The sequence below is a fragment of the Jaculus jaculus genome, chromosome 13 (genome assembly GCF_020740685.1).
Source record: "Jaculus jaculus isolate mJacJac1 chromosome 13, mJacJac1.mat.Y.cur, whole genome shotgun sequence".
Lineage (NCBI taxonomy): Eukaryota > Metazoa > Chordata > Mammalia > Rodentia > Dipodidae > Jaculus > Jaculus jaculus.
Genome location: NC_059114.1, coordinates 73526259 through 73534819, shown reverse-complemented (window position 1 = coordinate 73534819; position 8561 = coordinate 73526259). Strand labels below are relative to the sequence as shown.

General features: G+C 40.1%; 1 non-coding gene across 1 annotated transcript; it reads left to right on the top strand.

Moving 5' to 3' along the window:
* The first annotated feature begins 566 nt into the window (after positions 1-566).
* Positions 567-673, top strand: LOC123454443. The gene has a single exon (XR_006633393.1). It is a non-coding gene; the product is annotated as a U6 spliceosomal RNA (small nuclear RNA).
* The last annotated feature ends 7888 nt before the right edge of the window (positions 674-8561 follow it).

The following is an 8561-nucleotide window of genomic DNA, read 5'->3' as shown; positions in this document are numbered from 1 at the left end:
GTCTCAGGGTGGCCTCGAACTCACAGTGACCCTCCTACCTCTGCCTCCTGAGTGCTGGGATTAAAGGCATGTGCCACCACGCCTGGCTCACCGATAAGTTTTCTATGACTATCAGCCTCACCTTTAGGAAAAGATATACCTGTTCCTCTGTGCTCCTGTGTATGGCGCACCCTTAAATTTTATCTTTATCACATTGTTGAGATTCTGCGTGTATTTTTCGCTCACTGAATTTTGAACTCTGAGAGGACAGAGACTGTGTTTCATTTACCTTTGAATCTAATAGTGTGATTTTCTTCTCATTAGTGATGAACACAGCATTCACTCTACCATCTCCTTTGGAAGCAACAGTACCTGGGTTGGGGATAAAAGTTGTGACCATAATAGAACATGAACTACCATTCTGCATATCTCCCCTCAGATATTATTGCTATATGTGACTTTTGCTGTAGTCCAGCAGAACACAGAAGCATTAGGCCCATCATGAACCCACCAAAAAAAGGGGGGGAATCATAGGTACCAGTGAGACCCACCTTGCTCATTCAAAACACTTTAAAAAAAAAAAAATTGTGCTCGCTTCGGCAGCACATATACTAAAATTGGAACGATACAGAGAAGATTAGCATGGCCCCTGCGCAAGGATGACACGCAAATTCGTGAAGCGTTCCATATTTTTTCCACGCGGGAGGCCCAAAAAAAAAAAAAAATTATTTATTTATTTATTTATTTGAGAGCGACAGAGACAGAGAGAAAGACAGATAGAGGGAGAGAGAGAATGGGCGTGCCAGGGCTTCCAGCCTCTGCAAACGAACTCCAGATGGGTGTGCCCCTTGTGCATCTGGCTAACGTGGGACCTGGGGAACTGAGCCTCGAACTGGGGTCCTTAGGCTTCACAGGCAAGCGCTTAACCGCTAAGCCATCTCTCCAGCCCTCAAAACACTTTTTATTTGCAACATAAACAGTATGAGTCGCAGCCAGTCAAATGCCATAAAGGGAGGTATGAAGAGGAAGATGATGAGGAGAAACCCTGCTCTTCCTCCTTATATCATGTACAGATCCCTAAGAATGCAACATCAAGTGGCCAGGTTGTTTGTAGACTCTACTATTGAGGTTCACATTAAATGAACCAAATATTATCGAAAATTAAATTTGGATCTTTCTTATTTTATTTATTTATTGAGAGAGAGAAAGACAAAGAGAAAGAAAGAGAGAGAGAGAATGGGATGCCAGGGCCTCTAGACACTGAAAATGACCGCCAGACACATGCGCCACCTCGTGCGTCTGGCTTTACTTGGGTCCTGGGAAGTCAAACCTGGATCCTTTGGCTTCACAAACAAGAGCCTTAACCACTAAGCCATCTCTCCAGCCCTAAATTTGTCTCATGTTTAAGTTTCATCTGTAAAATTTCCTCTTCAGCAGAAAGATAACTGTAGAAAGAATTTCAAACTGGAGGGGATTATACATGTAATCTAATCTTCGATTTGGACTAGTATATGAAAGTAGGTTAACAGTCTTCCCAGGGCCACCTATTCAGTGCCTGGAAGTAGCCCAATAAATGTATAATTTGAAGTGGCATAAATCTACTTTATTCCCTATAAAGTTCTGAAATTTGCTTTAATTAACAATTCTTTTTTTTTTCTAGACAGCTAAAAGTACTTTTTCTCCCCAATTTAAAAGCTATCAAATACTTCAAAGGGTGCTTGAAAACTGGCAAATCACTTATTTATAAAGCTTATTGGTTTTTGTCTGATGTGTAAGATCCTTAATCAGTGGTTTTCTGTACAGAATAGCAGCTGATTACCAACACCTCGTTAGAGACCAATGGCCACCTCTCTGCAGCCAAGACAACATACAGGGCAGTGTGTTTGTGCTTGTTTTCTCTGCTCAGAGAATGCACTCTGAGCTACATGCTTAAGTGCACAGGGTTTGGTTGGCAAGGGTCATGTGTTGAGTTTTCAAGTCTATTTGAACAACAACAAAAAGTTGTCATCTTATAGTAATAAAATACGTTACTTTCCAAAAAAACAAAGACAACAACAACAACAAAAGCAAAGAATTCATATGGGAGTAGACAGAAATACTAGCCAGTAAAATGCTAGCCAGTGTACTTTCCTGAGAAAGCCAAGCTTAACATAAATATTATTTTTTGGCACTTTTAATTCTTGGCAATTTGAAGGCTTCTTTTAGTGGGTCTTTCAAAGTGGAATTAAAGAAGCCTTTCAGAGCATGGGCCTGGGTGTCCTCAGAGGCTAAGAGCATAAATTTACTGTGAAATGGTAACTATTGTCAAATATTCAAATAAATACAGTGACCTGAAATAAACTAGCCTAGTATACTCTACCAGATTTTACTTTTGGGGAATGGCATTGGAAATGTCTTTGTAAATAGGAAAGATGTGCTAGGTATCATAAACCAAAATATTAGAAAAAAAAGTAATTCTTATTTTTTAAATCAAATATTGCCTGTTAACTACAGAGTTTTCCCCAAAATGTGGTTTCAAACTGGCAGGAAAGTATGTCTGGTATGTAACAAGCCATACACAATTGTTCTACTATGTAATGAAAAGAATTAGAATACAGTTGTCATTGCTAAAATGTCTATCAAAGAAACTTTCTGACTTTAAGTACTTTGCTTTTTTTCTTTTAAATACTTCCTGAATTTTTCTCCAAAATAAAAATAGAATGATAGAGCTTGCTTAACATTGCTTCTGAACAATCTGAAGCACAGAGGACAGAAAAAAAAATCAATAAATCTATTATAGGAAAAAAGTCATTAAAAAAAAAAACAGGGCAGGAGAGATGGCTTAGCAGTTAAGGGGTTTGCCTGCAAAGCCTAAGGACTCATGTTCAACTCTCCAGGTCCCACATAAGCCAGATGTAGTGACCCAAGCATGCAATGTCACACATGTGCACAAGGGGGCGCATGCATCTGGAGTTCCATTGTGGTGCCTGGAGCCCCTGGTGTGCCAATTCTCTTTCTCACTCTTTCATACATTTAAGATAAGTCTGTTGGGCATGCCTCAAAAGTAAAGAAAGAAATAAATAAAATTAGGCTGGCATGGTGACTCACAACTTTAATCCCAATACTCTGGAAGCTGAAGTGAAAGGATGGCCATGAGTTTGCGGCTAACCTAGACTACAGTGTGAGTTCCAGGCTGGCCTAGGCTAGAATGAGGCCCTGCTCAAAAAAAAAAAAAAAAAGCCAAAATGGTTTTTCAAAGCATCATATCTTACAAAGATATTCTTTAACATTTTTACATGTTACAGGGAATAAAACTACTTAAAAAAGTTGGAGGGACAAAAGCTGCCTCCCCCACTCTGCTGACTCTCTGTAAATGGTCCTAACCAGTATTGGACAGTGCAATCTTTCCTGCTGGCCAGCCAGGCTCAATGTGACAACTGGTGAAAAGGTGGCGTGTCTGTCGTGGGGGAAACCAACTATTCTCTGCTTGGATTTGAGGCCACTCCACAGCTGCACAGGAGAGAATTCCTGCCTGCTACTGAAAAGCTAATCAAAAACCTATGGCTAAGGAGGTTGTAAGTCCTAGGGAAGAAGTTCCTACTATTGTCTGGCTAAATGCATATATTATGCCCAACAAACCACCCTCTAAATATTTATATCTGTGCCCACATATCAATGCTACTCTAACTTTTGGTTAGAGAGGCTTCTCTTTCCAGATGGCAGTAATCATTAAACTCATCAAAGTGCTGAGAAGAAGGGCAGTGGAGAGTTCAGCACTAAGTGAGACATCTGTAGGTGTCACACCCTCCAAGGCTCAGGGAGCAAAGCAGGCGAGGTGGCAGAAAGGATCTGAGAGCCAAAGGAAGGGGAGGAGTGCTTCGTAATACTGTCTTCCAGACACAAAGTAGTCATGGCATTCGTGACTTCACAGTGGCTGACACTACCCACACCAGACCTGAAGAATAGGAGGGAGAAAATGACATCAAACGATAACAGGGACTACTTGAAAAGAAGAAGGGATTCTGTGGAGGGGGGAGAGGCAAAAGGGAAAGGAAGGGTGGTGAGAGGGGATTATGATTATTGTATATAGCCCATATTTATAGAGGCTGTCAAAGAGTTTAAAAGTTGGGCTGGAGAGATGGCTTAGCGGTTAAGCGCTTGCCTGTGAAGCCTAAGGACCCCGGTTCGAGGCTCGGTTCCCCAGGTCCCACGTTAGCCAGATGCACAAGGGGGCCACGCATCTGGAGTTCGTTTGCAGAGGCTGGAGGCCCTGGCGCGCCCATTCTCTCTCTCTCCCTCTATCTGCCTTTCTCTCTATGTCTGTCGCTCTCAAATAAATAAATAAAAATTTTAAGAAAAAGTTTAAAAGTTGAGCAGGGCGTGGTGGTGCACGCCTTTAATCCCAGCACTAGGGAGGCAGAGGTAGGAGGATCGCTGTGAGTTCAAGGTCACCTTGAGACTCCATAGTGAATTCCAGGTCAGCCTGGGCTAGAGTGAGACCCTACCTTGAAAAACCAAAAAAAAGTTTAAAAGTTAAAAAAGGAAAATAGCTTTCTAGGAACATAAAAACAACAAAGATTATGGGATGTAAAGAAAAAGAAAGAAAAATAAATCAATAGAAATTTCAGAAGTTAATTTTTAAAAAAATCTAAATACTATGCAGCTCTCCTTTGTTTACCTACTATGCTATATCACCCTGTGTATGAATGTCTGAGTGAAAAATAAAAATAAATCTCACTATCATCAGCAGTGACAGAACTATTAACAGACTCTCTATGAATATGGGAAGGTAATCTCAGGATCAGATGGCAGGAATTTATATAGAACCTTTCAAATAAAGACTCGATCATCTCATAGGGCAGATCTAACCTGCTACTGTTCATCTGTGTCTAAACACTAACATGTTTATTGACATTTTCAGCACTATGAAAGACTGAGGAAACATAAAATCAATACATAAATAAATTACATCCTCCTGGGAAGAAAGTAAATATTAAATGTGTTGCTCTAAAGGCTTTAATAATATGACTTTTTGTAAGAAATCTGAAGGAATCCACCAAATTCTTGGTCTTCCTCCGCTCTGTCAGTTTCCTGGCTGTTTACAAATCATAGTCATTGAAGCTATACCACACCCAAGCACTCCCCTCTTTCTCCTACGTTCCCTTCCCTTCTTTCTTCCTTCTTCCCCCCACTATCTTTCTTTCCACAGTTATGGTCCCTACAGGAGATGGCGTACACAGAATAAGAGAATTTGAAGATATTTTGTTTCCACGGACACCATAGAAACATGTAGAAGGAGATGAGAGAATGGGAGTCACATGAAGTTCTTCATCCTGGAGAATGAGCTAGTCCTTCTCAACACAAAGGAAGAAAGGCAAAAAGATCCCATTAGATCATATGGTCACGAAGATACTCCAAAGTGAGCTTTTGTGGAGAGTGGCCTAAGCTATAGCCAGTGCTTTCATGGATCAAAAGCATGCAGAGTTAGGGCATAATACCAAGCCTCCAAGACCAAGAGAGGGAGAAACAGGAATGGGTGGGAAGATATGGAACTGAAGAAGTGAGAATCTATTCAGTACCCCTTTAACAGTTGTTATAACACAGCTGAATTTCTGCTTGCATGTATTAGAAATTAAAACAATGGTGCAAATCATTGCAAGGAACATTAATGAAGAATCCATTATATTAACTGTGAATGAACAATGAAAATACATTTTTAATTATTATAATCATAGATACTTGTATAAGATGACTTTCAAGTCATATGTTTTACCTAGATAAAGCAAATTGGTGAAAATATGTTTGAGTTTATAAATATGTATGTAATTGACATACAGATTAGTAAATATTTTGAATTATCTTCCCTTTGTGTCATCCATTAAATTCTAATATTTCCATGACTAATCAGGAGCTTCCTGAATGTGTTTTACTTTTTTAGATCTGGTCTATATATCGTATCTAAAAAGACAAGAGATAAAGAGCCAATCGGTAGATTCCTCTAATACTCCTGTCGTATAAAAATTGTCTGCAAGTTAATGTTACCTTTTTGTTCTTGTAAATCTAAATCATGCCTCTGAGAAAAGATGGGATGAGAATCACTTCCTATCTCTGTTTAGTAACTGGGTCCATACCAGGAGTCCTCAAGTAGATTTATGTGTTCCGCACGTAAATCACTGTGGTCATTTCTCTGAAATAATGAATAGTCCCAAATAAACCTAAATGTCCTCATGCTTTGTTTGCACTGGAACAACTTGCCTTTTGTCAAGATAAGATGCTTAGAATAAATAAGTAGGACCTAGTTTGTCTCCCAGCCCAGCATCGTGCCTCCAAGGGAGGTTCAGCATGTGGATACTGAATGAACATGTGGATAACAGAGGTTCTCCTCAGATCTGAGGCCTTTCAATGTAGTGTGTGTTCCAAAGGCTTCATATTCAATGCCTGATGACTTAAAATACCGCCTGCTTCCATCAGCCACTTTATTTGGCCATCCCATGAATTCAATCTTCCTGTGCTCAAAAAAAAAAAACAAAAAAAAAACCAAAAAAAAACAACCAACCAACCAACCAAACAAACAAACAAACAAAAAAAAAAAAAACACGAGGGTGGTGGGAAAAAGAGAAAATGTCTGCTGAATGCAGGGAATCTGCTCCAGGTTATAGCCCAGGATGCACGAAGGTTACACCAGAAATTGCACAGATCTAAACTGTGACACTATTGTATGCTACTGTTAAATGAGAAAGGCAATAAAAACAGCGTGAAAACCACAACTTGCCCTCTCTGGTCAGGAGTGCTTCAAAACTATGTGCAGGAAAGATTGCTAAGGTACCAGCAGGCTTGACTGGGGAGAACCAAAATGTGTTTTAAACTGTGCTCCAATACAGCACTGAAGACACTTGTTCCTAACAAAATCTTGTAGGTGGGAAACTGCACCTACATAACTATTCTACTTTTCACTTTCAATATCACATTCAATGAGTTAGGTCGGATATTCCACAGTTTGTTAAGGAGAAGGCTTCATGTTAGATGATTTTTCTCAACTGTATATAAGCATTCTGAGCACAATTAAGATCTGAGTTGTAAGGTTTGGAAAGGTGAGTATATTAAATACATTTTCAACTGAATGATATATTTCCAACTATAAAGTTGAGGAGCCTCCACATTTTGACACAATTTTTTCAGGCAAATTCTCTCAGCTAGGCTCTCTGACAGGCTCTGGGTTGTCAAAAAGAAGAGCTTTAGTTGATTTTTTTAAATGTTTTTCTCTCATATCTCCTAATGTATGCATACACGGATAAGCAGTACTGTCTTAGGAGACATACTGGAAACCTGCTAACCGTTCTCAAGGGCAGGAGCTGTCTATGCTCTCTGTTATTCCCGTCTCTTAACCTAATAAAATCTCTCCAAACTTTACCCTATGAGTTGGGAATTTAGTTCTTTGAATTCATAAGATGAGGATCTGGGAACACACCAAAATTGTCATACTATATCGAAGTATTGGTATATATATATTGGTGAACTAGCAGAGGAACTCCAATTTCTCTATCGTACTGGTGTGTTTGGCTGGGAAGTCACAGAATCTGCAGGAACAAACTCAAAACATGCAAGACACTAGATTGCCATTTGGTGAACAGCTTTATAAATGGATTTCTGTATCTTTATGATGAAAGAGAATTATGCCTATTGTTTCTAGTAATAGTAACTTTTCGAATTTTTAAACCTTGTGTGCTCAGCTGCTGTTTAATTTTATGGCCTCTCATTTATAGACAGACAGTTACACTTTCTGTGAAAGTGTAACTCCATCTACCTGGGTCCTCTAAATTTACCTGCCAAGACGAGAAAAGCCATAAGTAGGGAAACCCTAAATAGCCCCAATTTGCTGTGTGTCCACTTTTCTCTTAACTTCTGGGTTGTGGTTTTTTTTGTTTGTTTGTTTGTTTGTTTGTTTTTCGAGGTAGGGTCTCACTTTAGCTCAGACTGACCTGGAATTCTCTATGTAGCCTCAGGGTGGCCTGGAACTCATGGTGATCCTCCTACCTCTGCCTCCCTAGTGCTGGAATTAAAGGTGTGTGCCACCACGCCCTGCTAGGTTGTGTTTTCCCCTTTCAGTTTCTTTATTCAGGACTATCTTCCCATACTATACTAATATAACATTCAGGGTGACTTAAAGAGACCCCCTGGAGAAGTACCACAACTTCCACACCCAACAATGCCACTCAGCTAGAAGGTGGATCTGTCACCACCCTGATCCCTACCGATGGTTACGTGACTTTTTGAGAGGGGGGAGTGAGGCAGTTTAAGGGTAACAGGGCCCCATGAAAGTAACAGATGTCCTTGGGCCTGCCCTTGAGGTCTGCACCTTCCTAGAGTTAGAGAAGGATAGCTTCTCCTAATCTCTTTCTGCTGAAAGGAGTTCCCTAGATCTGTTTTCCCATAAACCCAACCTGAGTCCTTCCCTACAAAGCAGTTCTCCTTTCCAGGAGAACTATGATTCCTAGAAGAAGTAAAACTGGTCCTTTAGGGTGAGAGAGATGGTTTAGAGGTTAAGGTGCTTGCCTGCTAAGCCTAAGGACCCAGGTTTGATTCCCCAGAGCCCACGTAAGCCA